We start from the raw sequence: 17,950 nt of genomic DNA on the forward strand, positions 1-17,950 counted from the left end.
GCTTCACTGTGCTAATGTGTTTAAATTATGCTAATCATAGCTGTGTAGGTAGCCATCCTTATACTACCTGCTAGTCCAACTTCAGTAACCCTACAAACGTCACTGCTGTTTAGTTTTTTTTTCTTCTTCATTTATGTTGCAAGTGACTGCAGAGCTATATGTTTTCATTTTTCATAAATTCCTCAGTTAGAACTCCCTGCTAATTTCGAACTCGGTTAAACTTCATAAATTCTGTTTTCATGGATACCTGGATGTTAAACTGGATGTTAAAATGTTACACCTGGTAGAGCAGCTACACTGATCATTTTATTAGAGAAGAAAGAATTTAGACAGTTTGTAAATCTCAGTGATACTGCAGAGTTTGTTTGACTTTTGGATCTGAAACGGAGTTTGGACCTGGAAATGGCTAATGACATCAGACTTAAAGACCTGATAGTGACAGAGCAACTGTCCTGGGACTCCACAACACAGCCTTGGCCATTAGAAAACCCCAACAACACCTCAAAGAGGCTATTGGTCAGTTTGAATCAATGTGTAATAGAAAGTGTGCTGACATACTGTCTGACTGCCTGGGTGTTCACCTGTACAAAGGCAAAACATGAAGTCTTCCAGAGGGTTATTAAAACTGCTGGAAATATCATCAGGACAGAGGTGCCCGATGTTACAACCTTTTCCACTGCCCGCTGTTTGCAGCAATCACTACGTATCCTCATCGACTCTTCTCACCCTGCCCATCACCTGTTCCAACATCATTTCCCATCAGGGAAAGGGTTTAGATCCATTAAAGCAAGGACCTCCAGAATATCAAACAGTTTTTATCCACAAGCAATCAGATTCCTTAATAGCTTCCCCCTGCAACTTCCCCTGGCATTACATTTCATAGCACGAAATGCTATTCATTTATTATTAGTTTTTCTTATTTTGGAGGGTTCCTTGTTTTTGTGAGGATGCTGATTATTAACCTCTTCGTGGTAATCCAACCAGTGATGAAATATTTCACTCTGAACCAACTGAAGGACAAACTGAAAGTGCCATGCAGCTTTGGAAGAACTAGCATGTGGATATGTTAGAAAAGGCCAGATGGACTGACATAAGGGTGAAAAAACAGACACACGGATAAAGGGGAAAAAAACTCTGATTCACTGAGTCTGATTTCTTCAAACATGTGTTTTCTCTTTGCCCAGCTAAGCAGCATCTTTGTTGCTTCCTTTTTTACCATAAGAAGATTAGCTGTATGAGGTGATGCAACACCCTTAGATTAGAGCGCCTATAGTTGTTGTATTCATCACATCCTTAGCAGTCTTATTAGACTGGCTCCCGTTCCTTGAACATTTTACAATAGCATTCGCACAAGGATTAGTTATTTCCCTTTAAATATAGACATGCTAAATCTTCAAATGGTAAAGCACCCTCTTTTTACATTCACAAAACATAAAAAAAAAAAAAAACATCAACAGACAATCATCCTCAGACACACGCTCAGCGATGTCAGATTGATTGTCAGTTACTCTATGCTCTTCAGCAATTGTGGTAAATTCTTGTCTGACATCATCCATACTTCATGGTACATCATTTGGATTCATACCCTGTTCCACTTGTTTATGTAAATGCTGATATGACTATCTGTCACTCAACTCAATATCATTATGATTAATGTATGCTGTCCCACATATTCAGTTACCAGATCTGTAAGTCTTCATGGCAGATGCTGCCAGCAGTTTAATAAAAATGCAAAAATAAGCATGATTTTTGTTTTTGAGTTTAGCTGCATACACGAGGATCCGAGACATTGTGCATGAAAATCTCATAGAGAGATTTAGCATTCAGATGAGTCACGAGATGATCACTGCTGCATTCACACACGCACACGCATATGCTGACATACTACACGCCAAAAAAAGGATCTTCTACTCTACACTAAAGACATGTATTTTTACTGGGTTTTCCTGTGGCTGTAATGCTTTTGAAATCCATTATAAACGACATTTGTCTTGTTGAAAAATGATACAAATGTGTATCCAAAAGAAGACTTGCAGAGGGGTTGTAAATAGTATCTACAGATATTGTGAAAAACACACATGCAGTATTGCATACTTAGACTGAACTTTTTCATTTTGTTAGATTTGCTTTCCAGCAGTATCTTATAGTGAGCACAGCAAGCTGTCTCAGATATACACGCTTACACACAAATATATATAAAGTATATGCCTGGAGCATGCAATTACCTGTGTGTATGTGAATGACTGGTGGCAGTGTCATCATGATGGCTAAAGGATATTAGCCCCAGCAGGAGTGGCAGACATCTCACTGCTGCCATAGGGCTGTCTAACAGTGCAGAAAATAAAGGCTGGGAAACTCATTAAGACTCATTTACAATGTGTTGCTACAGAGTGCTCTAATTTAGACATGAAACTGACTTCAGATCTGCTCCTATGCTTGCATGCAAAATATATTCTTGCCAAAACCCAGCATTAACCACAAATCATCCATTTGCTACTTTGACTGCAGACGTTAGTATAGAAGAAAAATCTCTGTAAACACATTTGGCATGTAAATTAATAAATTTGTAGGCAATGGACAAGATTCTTTGCATCTGATTTAAATTTGTAGTCCGAGTGCTATTGACCAATCAGGTTGCAGCAGGCTTTGGTTGCATATAGGTAAATGGTGCATGATATACCAAAAGAGGGGTGGCAATTGCTGAAAAGCATTAGATAAACACTGAATATTTCTGATAACAATGTAGCAGACAGGACAAGAAATCTGAGCTTGATGTCCACTGGCTATAACGGATGCCCTAAGGCTACACAAACTAGCCAGTGGGATCCCAGGTTTGCAGAATATATAAAAACAAGAAGAATATATATTCTCAGAACCATTGTTTCTGGGTAGTTTAATTATCCATCATACTGCATATCTATCATATAAAAGTTGATAAGGTTTAGTATTTGTATGTCTTAATGAAGAGGTATTTACTTTTTTAATAAACTGGTGCACATATAAATGCTAATTATCCAGATGTCTTTCTTTTCATTTTCTTAACCACATATCCAGTTCAGGGTTGTGGGAGGGCTGGAGCCCAGCTGTCACAGGACCAGAGGGAAGGTACACCCTGGACAGGTCGCCAGTCTGCCACAGGGCTGACATATTAATCATCGTGTTTATATGAGATTTTGCAAATTAATAAATTAAAACAAAAGAAATCTTGGTGAAAATTAAAAAGTACTTTACAAATACATAAAAATAGAAAAGAAAATATTTGTAAACTTCTGTTTGCCATTAAAAACATCTAAGCAGTGACTCTCACTAGTAAATAAAAGCAATCCCATCAGCAATCCCATCTTAACCATCTATTCCACATTCAGGCCCAATATTTACTGCAACCATTAAATCATATCTTCTATTCACACTGGCTCACCTGGTGCACCACAGTAACTGGCTTCTTTAACTTGATAAGTGAAGAGGCCACCTTAAGGCTGTGATTTGAAATTGTACCTCCAAGGCTCTATGCCACAGCTCACACATATCCTTTACCCAGTGTACACACACACACACACACACACACACACACACACACACACACACACACACACACACACACACACCGGAACATGAACAAATGCTTTCTGAGTTATATATGGTTTGTCATCTGTGAGATTAAACATGCAGGAAATGATTTATTACTACTTTAGTAAACTTGTGAAGGCAATCTACATGTTTGTTTGTGTGAATACAGGATGTAAATACCTACATGTCTGACTTTATATGTGGTTACCTAAAAGTTGTTTCAGTTTGTGTGTGTGTATATATATATATATATATATTAGGGGTGCAACGATATTCGTATCGATATTGAACCGTTCGATACAGTGCTTTCGGTTCGGTACGCATATGTATCGAACAATACAAAATTTGTAATTTATTTTATCAACTTTCCTTCTGACGATGCTGTCTGTGTTGAGCGCTCAGTGAATCTGCGTTCGACTACTCCGCCTAGGCTGCACTGGCGAGCGCAGATCCACTGAGCGCTCAACACAGACAGCATCGTCAGAAGGAAGAGTGCAGGGCAAGCTAGCGCAGTTGAGAAGAGGGCTACTGGAACTAGAGGGCATAAGTGGGTAGGAAACAGAGCTGGGGGCTGTTGGAATGCTACTATGCAAGTAACCCTGGAGGATGAGGGATCTCTTGAATCTTTGATGCCCAGCATCCAGACTGACGACGAACAACTAAACGAAGTGCTCAATGCAGTAACCACCAAATTAGGCGAGAGGCTCCAAGGACAACATCGGAGATCTTTGTCCAGAAGACTGCAGTCCTACGAACATACGTATTTCATTTTGGTAAAAATCGAATTAAGATCAAGGTCAAACGGAATGTGAAAATGTGTCTAAATTTTATATTACCCACAATTTTTATATTGCTAGGAGTATATTTATCACAACAATATTAGAGATGGCACGATACCACTTTTTTATGTCCGATACCGATACCGATATCATAAATTTGGATATCTGCCGATACCGATATGAATCCGATATAGTGTTTTTTAATCAACACAACTGTTTTTTAAATATCTTGCTGCATTTTGTATAAGTTCATACTCAAGTTTAAAACAACAACTACACTAAAGCTATTCTGTTATACCTGTATGCAAAAAAAATATTTCATAGTTCAGCAATACTGATCAATCTAATAAACTTAAACCTGCACCATCCTCCCTATTCTGGTATTTTAAAGAGTACTTAGCAGAAATATTAAGCAACCTAACTAATAGGGTTCCAACTCCCAGCAACAACAAAAATAAATAAATAAAAAATAGGGAACCACCCCTCACGCGCCACCTCATGATGCTTAATCGACGTAATCAACCTTAATTTGATGCAGTGTGAAAAAAAAAGCACAGAAATCAATTATTTTTCAAGAAATATTAAATAGATTCAACATCTTTCTTCAACAAAATTGCAGACTGCACAGATGGTACCAGTGGCGTCGTTAGGCCTATTTTAGGGGTGCTGAAGCCTCCCTAAAATATTCTTAAGCCCCCCTAAATAATTTGGCGGGGTTTTTTTTTTTTTTTTTTTTAACTTATTCGATTTTTGTTTTTTTACAGAACTTGCAGACAAATTCAATATAAAGATGCAGGAATATGAGTCTAAAGAAATAATAATATAAACCTGTCGCTATTCACACAAATATGATCATAACTCGGTTGGTCCCTTTCGCTTTACATTGTTAAGGTAGCGTCAGTGCTTCGTTATCCAATCCGTTCCAGTTGTTCACAGGGGACATCCACATGACTGAAAATCCAGTCCTCGTTTTCACTGCTACTTTACACTCCGCTCGTATACACCTGTGGTTACACTAGCGTACATGTGGCAAACGGCAAGAAATCATGGATATACGCAAGTTTTTCAAGAAAGTAAGTCTTCATCACTGGCTGGTAGTAACAATTAGTTAGCTCCAGCTAACAGCGGAGTCCCATGTAAATAATGAACCAGGTGCTCCCCATTTTGATAAATAAAAACCTGGCTAGCGCACTAAGTTAAATTCTTAGCATAATGTTAATTTCTGTCACTCGTTTTAGCTCTGAAAAATCGAGCTGTGGTATGGTTATCATCAGTGGAAATAATAATAATCACTCCATCCCCATTAACCTGTAGGAGTCAGGGCAGAGGAGCACAGAGAGGCAGAGGGGAGAGACGTCTGCTGGAGAGGTGAGTCAAAGGATGGAGTCATTTGTGATGCAGACAGTCTGATTAGAATTTTATGGGACTCAATATGGATATGAAATATGAAACATTTCAGTCACGGTACAACATATAAGACCTGTTTAACTTGAGCTTTTATTTAGGAGAGTCAAGGTTAGAAAGTGGAGAGAGCAAAGAGATATATATATATATATATATATATATATATATATATATATAAGTCAAATTAGCCTGACTCACATATTTTTGAGAGTTCTATTTTAATATTACTTCAATTCAAGTAATTTAGTAATATTTTTCAGGGCTTTAAATTGCAACCATTTTAGTCACATGCGTGCTCAAAATATAATGTTTGTAACTTCAAAATATTTGGAAGCAACAGAAGTCATGATATTAGCAATTTACATTACAATTCAGTATGTTTTAATGTATCTTGAAGGGTGAGGCAGAAGGGGAGGCTGAGGGAGAAAAAGGTCAACAGGCAAGTTCAAGTCAGAGAGAGCAAGGAGAGACAGAGGAGCTGCAGCAAATGGATCGAGAGGCAGAGGAAGATCAAGTTATTACAGAGAGAGGAGAGCAAACAGGCCAAGAGAGGGAAAATGATGAAGCAGCTGCAGCAACTCATTCTACTACAGGGTTTGATTTAGGTGACAAAGACACAAGGCCCAGACAGGTGAAGCTGAAGAGCTATCCAGCTGATACTTTTGGTACACAGAAGCGGGCATTTAACCACAGCTGGTTTGAAAAGCACAACTGGTTAGAATATTCAGTCAACCAGAATGCAGCTTTCTGCTTCCCATGTAGAGTGTTTGGCAAAAACATCAAACATGATAGTTTGGTCAGTAGCGGTTGCAAGAACTGGAAGAAAGCTTTAGTCATCTTTGGCAAGCATGAGATGGCACAAACACATAAGGACAGTGTTGTTACATGGAAAAGCTACCAGGGAACTAGCAAACAGGGAAACGTTGCACAGGTGATAGCAACTGCAAATGTGAGTGAGATAGTCGAAAGAAGAGAGTATCTCAGACGAATTGTTGCAGTCACCTCTATGTTAGGGAGACAGGGACTCCCTTTTCGTGGCCATGATGAAGGTGAAGACAGCCCAAACAGAGGGAATTTTCTTGCGTGCATGGAGCTTTTGAAGGAGTTTGATGCTTTTCTTCAAAAACATAATCCCCCATCAAATGCACAGTATATCTCACCAACATCCCAGAATGACATGATTGGAGGTGTACAAGCACATTTTAGAAGGCTTCATCCTGAGGCTATCTATGTGCATTGTTATGCTCATCAACTCAACCTGGTTTTGTGCAATACTTGCAAGGCTGTCCCAGAGGCTGTGGAGCTTTTCAGCTTGTTGGAGTGTGTGTATTCTTTCTTCAGCACCTCCCTAGTCAATCATCATAAGTTCATGGAGACTCAGGCAAAGCTTGGATTGACAAAAACTGAGCTTGTGCAACTTTCAAACACTCGCTGGGCATGTCAGTTGCGATCAATCAGTGCAGTTCTTGAGACATTGCCTGCCATTTTGGAGTGCCTATCTGCAATTGGATCCCCCATAGCTGTTGGTCTCAGAGCAAAGCTCTACAAGTTCTCAGCAGTCTATGCACTACTGATGTTTTAGTCGATTCTGTCTGTAACCGAAGGACTCCACAAATTCCTGCAGAAAGAGACTTTAGACCTGGCAGAAGCGTTTATCTGCAAACAAGCTGTGTGTGACACAATTAAGGGAAAACACTCAGATGCATTTGCTACAGAGCTGTATGAGAAAACCAAGGCCCTGTGTAACACCCACAGTATCCCTGAACCAGGTGCCAAGACAAGGCACAAACAGAGGAAAATGGAGGATTTTGTCCTGGAGGCAACTGTGGGTTCACGCACTGAATTGAACAACTCAGACACATTGAAAAGAGAGTTACTTTTCCCTTGTGTGGATCGGATGGTTGGCGAGCTTGATCAAAGATTTTGCAGTGTAGATGCAGGGCTGCTAAAAGGTGTCCAGGCATGCAGTCCTGAATCTGAGAACTTCTTGAGTGAACCACACTTGAATGAACTTGCAAAGCACTACAGACTTGACCTGAAAAAAGAGGAGGTTCTGGTGGCCAGAAACTTTCTTACCCGGAAAACAGAGGCTGGATGTCCACCCAAAAATATGTTGTCTGTGTACAACCTCCTTGATTCAGACATGTTTCCCTCTCTGAAGGCAACCATCCAAGTTGCCCTAACAGTGCCTGTCAGCAGCTGCTCGTGCGAACGGTCCTTTAGTGCACTGCGTCGGCTGCACTCCTGGCTGCGTCAAACAATGGGTCAGAAAAGACTTCACAGTCTTGCAGTCATGTCTATTGAAAAAGACACGATTCAGCATCTGAGTCACAACAGAGTGATTGACCGATTTGCCACTCTTAAAAACAGACGTCATTCTTTGATGCTTCCACCCACCAAGTAACTGGTGATTGCAGCCAGAAAAATGTACTTTTTTATTTTCAGTTTTTTTTCTTGTTATTGATGCGGCAAACACATTTCCTCTGTTTTTTTGTTGTACTGTATTATAAAGCAGACTGAAATAAAACAATAGATCTATTGGTGGCCTAGGATGTTTAATCTGTCCAAAAAAGTAGGAAAACAATTTCTCAGTCTTTGTTTTCTGTTTGTGAAATTTTGTGCTCATTCACTACGTTCGTTCATGTCGTGTACATCTCTTGGGGGTTAAGCCCCCCCTGTCCTTGAAACCTAGTGACGCCCCTGGATGGTACCTTCCCAAAGGAAAAAGTACTATAGCTTACTAGGGTATATATATTAGACTTAATAGTCACTATATACAGTAATGGACTTCTATTCATTTTACATCAGATTAAAACTTTGGGTGTCAGATAATTATTTATTAAAAGCTCGACATTTTAAATGAGAATAAGAAAGAAAAGTATGTCTTTGTGCCCCCTTTTCCCTGTTAATGCCCTATCGGCCCCCCTGGCTAAACTTTGCTAGATCCGCCCCTGCACAGTTACCAGCCGTCAGCTAGAAAAAGATCCTCGAGTAGAAAGTAATATTAAATACATTCTAACAACAGCTGATCAAGCTTAAACGTGCTGCTGTTGTTCAGCCGCTGGTTTCCTCTTTCTGGTGCAAAGTGGGCCAAAAACAAACTAGAGAAACGGACTCGCGACAGAAAAGCCGATCAGCTGATCGTTAAGCAGTTTCATGATTGAAGTAGCAGCAGGAGAGGCAGTCGCTCCATATATCGCTTGTTAAGCTTAACGCAGGAATGCTTTACAAACATTCAGAGATGGACTTACACACTTGCTTTACTTCTCTCGGGGATAACTTTGTCGGAGATGAAATGCCGGGTTGCTAGCGAAGCTCCACATGCTATCCAGACCACCGACAGGTCCCGCATGCCACAGCCGCTCTATTACGTGATGCATACTGCTCCGACGTGCTAACGTTCTGAGGTGAGTTACGGCGTGTTGCAAGTTTTGTGAGGTGCTTTCGTGGTATTTAATGGATCGGATTACATTTTTTATTTTTCTCCGATATCCGATCCAGTAATTTAGGTCAGTATCGGACCGATACCGATACGTAATATCGGATCGGTCCATCTCTAAACAATATACTAAGCCTTGGGGGACATGCGCAATTAAGTTGGCTAAGCATTTGACCTTCATTGTTAGCACCCAAGATCAAAGTTGACCTGGAAATTTTTTTTAAAGAAACTATAAAGAGTAATATATCATATGTAATGGCATAGAGAGAGCTGTACAACACACATTTTATTTTTTTTTACAGGAAGCCCTACAACATCCCAGTGATGTCATTAAAGACTTTCATCATTATATTGTAATAAAAACTGGCTGACTTCAGCATGCTGTAATAAAAAACACCCAAGTTTTTGTGTAGCCCTTCCCCTTCGAGGGGAGCTGCGCTCTCTGGGTGCTCTTGTTAGTAGGTGTGCGTATTTGCATTTACTCTTGTATATTTGTCTGCTGTTGTTGTATATCACTGAATGCATAGGATTTGTATTTTGTTTGTTTTTTTAGGATTGACACAAATGTTGGACAAAGCTTTTCACAAGATGCATAGGAAATCACAAATACTGTAGCGTTAAAGAAATCAAAGCACATGTAGAATTTATTTATTCATCAAAATGTTACCAAGATATACAAAGTATATCTTTTGGAATTAACATTTAGTGCATTGTGGTGGTACCTGTAAGGTTCTGTCAAGAGATGCGTTAAGTTTTCTCTGCATCATCATTGCCTCTCCTCAGCATCTTTGAATAGAACAGCACACCAAATTGGACACACATAATTACACATATACACACACTGGAACATATGGTCTCATATGGTCTGTAGCCTGGTTATGTTTCCGCTGATTAGGAAAGGGAGCTGAAATTAAAGGAAGATGAGAAGAAAGGTGGAGAGAAGAACTAAAGTCCAGAGAGAAAAATTAAACAGAGTGCTTAATTCTTTTTTTTTTTATTATATTTTTTTAAGATTTGAAATGGTACCAAGGGAAAGTTTCATGCCAGACTAATTGTCTTCCTCTTTTGTTAGTCCAACTTGCTATTTTAATATGTGAACAACTAAGCGTGTGTATGAGTAAGTGTCTGCTTGTAAGAGTGTGTGCACATCCTTTGTGCACATGCAGAGAAAGCTGTAAATGGAGTTCTTGGGCATGTGTCCGTGTATGTGATTTTTGTGTGGCTAGGAGTATTATCCATAACACTGCAGGGCAATTTGAGTCCCTGAAGGGCACTCTGTGTTGTGAAAGAGCAGAAAAGCTCTGCCTTTGCCAAGCTCTCACCTGGACAGCTCTTCAAAGCACTCCTCTCAGAGCAGCCATCCTGGAGCGACTGGCATGGGCAGAAATAGCAGTGTGATGGAAGGAGATATGTGACCAGTTCCAACCAAGGCAACCACTTAAAAAAAAAGTGTGTGTGTGTGTGTGTGTGGGGGGGGGGGGGGGGGGGGGGGGGGGAATAATAGCAAAGCTAGAAATTCATTCAGTGTCACTATCTGCGCTGTACTTAAGATCACCTGAAATGAGAGCATGCTACATGATGTCTTAATCATTTCATTATAGCTCTAGTTGCAGCTTATTAAAAGTTTTCTCATTGACAGCCTGTGCTGCAATGTTGTGACACAGAAAATAGTGGAGAAGGAATGAGAGGAAGAATAAGGGAAGAACCAGGCAGAGGAAGTCTACTTCAGTTGAGAGGTTTGTAATTAGTGAAAGTGATAATTAACCAAATGGGAGATTAATGGACAAGGATAAAATGATTTCTGCGCTATTTAAAGCATGCATGCACAAGCGTATATCAAAATCGCATGCTACATAATACTCACTAGGAGATAAACTATAAATACATGTGGAAAAGACAGAACAACATGCCTTACCTCAGAGTAAACCAAAGATAAGAAGAAGTTTTGATATCGCAGAGCTGCCCTGGTTTAGATGACTCTTGATAGCCAGGGATGGATCACCTCATTAAAGAATCATCCTTTTTTTTTTTTTATCAAATCTCAAAATTAAATATTAAAACATGTGATAATGAACTGGTCTGCCTGCCTTACTGCTGTCAGAAGACAAGACAGATAAGACACACTTCTATGAGTACAGGCATACAAGCACCATTAGTTGATTTAAAGGAGTAAGTCTGCCTCTTATTCATTATAGAGCACCTTTGCCACCTTCGGTTCCTGCCAAGTGCTAGTGAGTTTTATCAGCACTCACTGTGGGCATATCTCACTCTATTCTCTCTCAGCCTGACATCCTTAAGGAAGCAGCCTTTTATAATTTTGGATGCTAGAACCCTGTTATTATCCTAATGTTCATTCTGTGATTTTCAGCACTTACGTGTGTGAGTCTATAATTTTATAATTTGGTGGGGACGTACATCTGTTTAGACAGTCACATAATGGAGACTCGCCTTCCTTTTGGGAACAAATAATAAATCCTCATTATGTAAATCACCAAACAGAGGTGAGGCACAGGTTAGTCTCTAAGAAATAAATGTAAGTTCAGATAATACTCTCTTAAGTGATAATAAATAGAGTAAACACACAAGTGAATGTGTAGCTACGTTCTTATCTTCTACTTTGGGTACTGACAGAAAGAACAAGACTGCAAATACAAGTGGTTCCTCTCCTTTGGTCTCAAAGCACAGATACCTCAGATATGTCACCTACGGTTATGCATGTGCTGAAAGAATTAAATCATTGATGCAAGTTAAAGAGGTAGAGGGAGTTGCTTGGTCATCTTTAAGGATCTCAGAGCTGCTGCTCCTCCAGAACTAAAGGAGCCAGTTGAGGTGGTTTGGGCATTTTACTAGGACACCTATTAGATGAGGTGTTTCTGGCATGTCTTACTGAGAGCAGCCCAGGAGGCCAGATCCATTATACACTGGACACATGATGTGACAGTGGTGGACTGGGAATAACTTGGCATCTCCAGAAATAATGGGAGGAGGTGGCTGGGGAGACATAGACTTGGGCATCTCTGCAAAAGCTACTGCTCCTGCAGCCCAGACCCAGAAACACAGAAGATGATGGATAGATGGATGAGTCCTCTTAATTTTACGGTGTATCTAAGATTCAGATTTCTGCCTCAGATATATCAGTGCAAGTGCTTCTCTGCTGTTTTAACCTCTCCAACATCCAACCCATACAACTGTATGCTCTGAGAGGCACAATTACTTATCAACTCTCAGTTTGTGTTTATTCATTTTAAAAAGCATATATTTTTCTATCTTCAAACTCTATGTTTAGGACCACCAAAATGAAAATGTTGAATTTCAAGAATTGCTTATTTTTAGTGAGGAAAGCCAGAAAGTAAGACTCTCTGGATGATGCAGGCACCAAACTTCAATTACTAATTGTATGGTATCAGTAGCGTTGAAACTTCCAAAGGAAACCCCTAGTGTAATCCCCTCCGTGATTTTTTGTAACACACTAATGTAATGAATTGCTATAATAAATCCAGTAATCACATTAGATTTACTAATCTGTAATTACTTGCATTAGTCTGCAGAAATCTGCATGTGGGGTTGATATTTAAACAAATCATCAATCATGTTCTTTCACTAATTTTAAGCTCCTTATTGCATAATATTTAGATGCTGTACCACAGGGGTTTCTCAACTTTTGGGATAAGCAAAGCATTTTTCCTAGTCCTTCTTTCAGGGTGGCTGTAGTTCAGGAGATAGGTGGTCTATCAATTGGAAAGTCAGCAGTGCGATTTCTGACTATTCTGCATGTGGAAGTATTGGGCAAGTTACTGAATCCCGAGTTGCCATCGATGCAGCCACTGAAATTGTGAGTGTGCATATGAAAAAGCACTTGTATAAGTGTTTCTATGTGTGGGTGAATGGCTTGTACTAAAAAGTGCTTTGAGTGTTCATTTAGAGTAGAAAAGCCCTGTACAAGTACCTGTCCATTTACTATTCTTCTTCCTCTGTTCCTGTCAACTCACTTGGAGGGAGAAGAAAAATAGAATAGCAATCTGCATCTTTTGAGGAATAGAGATATTCTTTTTATATTTGTTGCATGAAAGGGAAAAAACTGTAGTGGAAAACTGCAAACTCCACTCACACCTACAACAAGTCCTAGCAAAGTAACTAAATGAAGTAGCAGATCGGGTTATTAATTAGTTTCAGCTACTTTGTTGTCAATTGAATTAATAACAGGTGCACTAGAGAAGCAACAATGAAACAAAGCAGGAATCATTTTTCACTCTATTTTTTCCTGATTGTTTTTTTCCCACTAGTTTTACATTTGGCAAGGGTCAGTGTCACTACTAGTAGCATGAGGCAATACCTGGACATTTCCGAGGTTGCACAGGTGGTCTAACTCCTACTGGCACATCAATACCTGCCGTTGCCAGAAGGTTTTTGTGTCTCCTAGCACAGCCTCAAAGCATGGAAGAGATTCCAGGAGACAGGCAGTTCATCTAGGACAGCTGGACAGGGCTATAGAAGTCCTTCACCTATTGATTGCTATGTCAGTCGAACTGAATTGAATTGATTCAAGCTGAATTTTGTTAATGCTTGAACACTAAGTAGAGGATGCATGTAGCCTAAAATTTTATACAGTTACCTGTGACAGTGCATCTTCAGCCATTATGTTGACTAGCCCAAAGGTAATCTAACAGGTAGTGTAACAAATTCTTTTCTGTAAGTAGTAAGCGATTAATAAAATTAATACAATTCTTTTTTGAGTAGCACTACCAAGCCTTATAGAAAATATTGTCCTACCTTAATTTTTTACACTGTTTTATGCTCCAAGTCACCTTTTTTATTAAGAAAACAGAGACATGAAGTTTTGTTCTTATCATGACAGACTTAAAGTATTTATAGAAGCTCTTATGCCACATTCATGCTACTTACAGCTTACAAAAACAGTACAATAATTTTGTATTTAAGTATCTTAGCTACTGTCTGAGGCAAAGCTATGTATTTGTGTCCCACTTCAAATTTGCAGCTGGGATATAGTGTGAGAAAAATTAGAAAGAGTGCCAAGAAACAGAGGGTAAAATGTGTGGGAAAGTGGTAGAAGACAGGTGTAGCGGCATGATTTTTTTTTAAAGTGGAGCCTTGTGCGGGAAAAATAAAAGGAGAAAGACAAAATACTCACGCATGCAATCACACACATACAAATAAACACACCCCTCTTCAGAACAGACAGAAGGGCACACAAGTCCAGTGGTCCACATAAATTGCATAATATCTTATCTTTTAGTATACACTAAAAATGTCCCACAGACTTGAATACCACGTAAGGGTCAATGCAACCCAAGTCATTTTTTGTACCTAAAACTAACAAGAAGTGTCAGACAGAAATTACTTTATCTTTAAAGCATATATTATATTAGCAGTTTTGGACATAACTGGCAAGTTTTATCTTCCATACAAAAAGAACAGCATATCAGAAAACACAGACTGTAATTCTAAAAAAAAAAAAAATCAGATTGTTTTTTAATCTGAAGGATTTACAACAAACTGTGAATCAGTCCTGCAGTGTTTCAATTTTAAAGACAAGATGGCCAGACTCTCCAAAAGATATACTAAAAAATACTGCAGACTGCAATATCCCGACCACAATATTAATAAAAAACTGCACCAGTTGAGGGCTGTCAGAGTTCAAAGTGTTTGCTCTACAAAATTAGGATTCAAAAATGAAGATCTAAAAAAATTCTGTAACACTGGCTTTAGCTTTAAAACTACGACTGTGCTAACACTTCTTTGATCACCAGTTAAGACAGTTAAAAAAAGGAAAAGTCCGTTTGTTTCCAACTGCATCCAAAATGCTGTTAAAATGTGCATGCACTACATGTTTGTTTATATGGGGGAAAGAAACGATCTAAATTGTAGTTGAATCATGAGTTAATTGAATTATAAGTAATTGAATAAGTAGGTAATTGAACATATCTGCATCCTGTGTCAGAGTCTTTGACTTACATTGATTTGGCCTCTTCTTCTATCATCTATGCACTCTTATTGTCAGAATGTTGCTGCAGATCGCCTCATATCATTAATCAATTATTCACCAGTAGCCTGTTAATGTTTAATGAGTGAGGCTGCTGCGGTCAATTACTAATGAATTGTGGTCATGGTGAGAAAGCTCAGAGGATAGGCCAGATCAGATACTATACAGACTGTGTGTGTGTTTGTATACATATACCTGAAAACACTCATTGCTTGCATTGGTATTTGTATATGTAAATTACATTTTTGTAATTTACACGATAACAATACTAAAATTAACAGTAATTAAGGGTCATTATTTATTTTGTATTTTGTTTGTTTTGTTTTTGTTTATTCCCCTTTGTGTATGTTTGTTTATTTATAGGTTGTTGGTTTTTTTTTCTTATATTGATTTCTTTGATTATATATATTCTTCACTATATGATTTATTTGGGTTTTTTTTTAGAAAAACAGATGCTTTTTGGCAGTTTGTTCATTTATTTGTTTTTATGAATTGTCATAAGGCTGTGATTGCACCAGGCTGAGAAAGTAATTACAGACACCATTCTCCCCAACATTTTCCAATCCCTCCCGAGGCATTCCCAGGCTATATATCAACTCCTTTTGACACAAAGAAGCAGCAGGTATACCCCAGAGGTTGAGCCGTGTCACACTGTTCTGCAATCTAAATATTTTGGTCAACACTCAGAGCTCCTGACCAGAGGTGAGGTTTGTGACTTCCAGCTAAGCTCCCACTTCATCACAAGAGTCCTTTTGTTGCCTGGAGTGAACAATCCACTCTGCTTCAGCAGGAAACCATGCCTCAGACTTGGAGGTGCTAACTCTCATGAAACTCAACTTCAAACAATCCCAAATGGGAAGTGAAACCTGTGATCTAACAAAACTAAAAGAAGCATATCAACTGCAAAAAGCAGAGGCTGGACTGTACACACTTCTCATCCCAACTTTGCCTTGAGATTCTGTTCATAAATCTATGCGTATATGAAATATGATTGAAAATAGGATCTCAACAAGGGGTCCTCATACTCCATTATCCTGTTGAACCCAGTGTACAATTGCTTAGGGGACATGGCCATAAGCCAACTCAAATCATTAAAACAATTTAGATTGGAAATGATTCATATTGCCCATCCAAGTGACAGCCTCCTTTTCAGCACCCTGGAATAAAGTTTTTTGGGAGGAGGCTGAACAGTATGATACTCTGTTAGTAAACCCTCAGTCCACTAACTGTTTCTACACAGAAACTATCCCCAGCCTCCATGTGACAGTGAAAAGGTGTGGCAGTATGTAGGGATGTAGTGATTCCAATCCCATTATCAACATCACTTATCAGTTCTCTTATCTATCCTCATTGGGTTCTCTTTGGCTCTGCTTTGAGAGTCACCACCATCGCTAAGCAACATATCAAAGACATTACATTTTTGCAAATTAACTACATGCTGTGTGGTCAAATGTTTGTGCATGTTGTGTGGGCAAACATACTTTTCTTAAAAGTACTGCAGTATGTTACGCCCTGTAGAAAGAAATGTGTTACACTACTCTTCACAGTACTTTCACATGAAATGCTCATAGTTACCATTTCATAATATAAACCTATTGGCTACAGTCCCACAGACCAACACAAATCCTAATGAGGACTCTTGGTATTTACGTATGAACACCAGAAACAGCACATATGGAAACCAGCACAGAGACTTCAGAGTGAACAGCACAGTGATTCTACTTTATAAACATGAATAGGTGGAAAAAGAGGCTGCAACCTGATTGCTCATCTCTGCTTTTGTTACCTGTTGAAGTTCAGGATCTGGCTGCAGGGCTGGGTTCTGGATTCTAGCTTAGCATTAGCATGCAATCTGTGCAGGTGCTTGCAATGAGCGAAAGTTTATAATGCAGTTGTTTCTGCCCTGGATGCAGTTTCTACTTCACTCTTGTCTTTTTGTGCAGTAAAAATAAAAAATAAATCCACACTGTAACCTGCGCCACTAATTTCCTCGCCTGCACAAAAACTGAAATCAGCTGATTGTAGCGCAAGTTCAGCGGATAAGTGGAACTGATAGGCAAGCAAACGAAGTATTACAAGTGATTCAACTAACAGGAACCAGTTCCCTATAAAAGCCAGTTCTCGGTTCAATCCCCAATTATATTGATCACCATGGATGCCAGGATGGGCTCTGGGGTAGGTTGTACTGTAAACCTGGCAACCAGCAAACCAGGGGACCTTGGTATTCTAATAGCATTAGAAAGCAATAAACCATAAAACACAATGAGAATGAGAAAAACAGTGGGAAATAGAAACACAGATTAGAATTCTTGTTTTTGCTCTTCACTCTTTTTTTTCTCTACTAGAAATTTGCATATTTGCATAGCAGCAAATAATGTTTAGATGTAAAACATGGCAGACTGAGGCTGTGCCAGGTGAGTCACTGTTCAGTGACAAAGTATTCAGTACAAAGTTTTTTTGCGTGTATGTGTGTGTGAAGGGGGGTGACTGATGAGCAGACGAACACGAGACAGGTCAGTGCACGTCCTGTGAAGTGTTTTTGGCCCACAGTCTGTTGGCCATGCCTCTGTAACCAGGATAATTAGAGCCCAACCCCCTGTTAGGAGCCATAAACAGCCAAAGACAACATTAACCATTTGATACACAATCCCAAACACACACATTATTATCTATTCATCTAAAACAAATTTAGGGCAAATTTGATATGCGTCTTAATTTCCAAATATGAACATTGTGTTCGTATGCCAGCTACACACTGGC

General features: G+C 39.2%; 1 pseudogene; it reads left to right on the forward strand.

Moving 5' to 3' along the window:
• The first annotated feature begins 4,154 nt into the window (after window positions 1–4,154).
• Window positions 4,155–8,369, forward strand: LOC146569600 (zinc finger MYM-type protein 1-like; annotated as a pseudogene).
• The last annotated feature ends 9,581 nt before the right edge of the window (window positions 8,370–17,950 follow it).

This window comes from Mchenga conophoros, linkage group LG7, assembly GCF_057382185.1.
Source record: "Mchenga conophoros isolate Kocher_MC1m ecotype Shallow Benthic linkage group LG7, M_conophoros_male_GT1.1, whole genome shotgun sequence".
In the NCBI taxonomy this organism is placed as follows: domain Eukaryota; kingdom Metazoa; phylum Chordata; class Actinopteri; order Cichliformes; family Cichlidae; genus Mchenga; species Mchenga conophoros.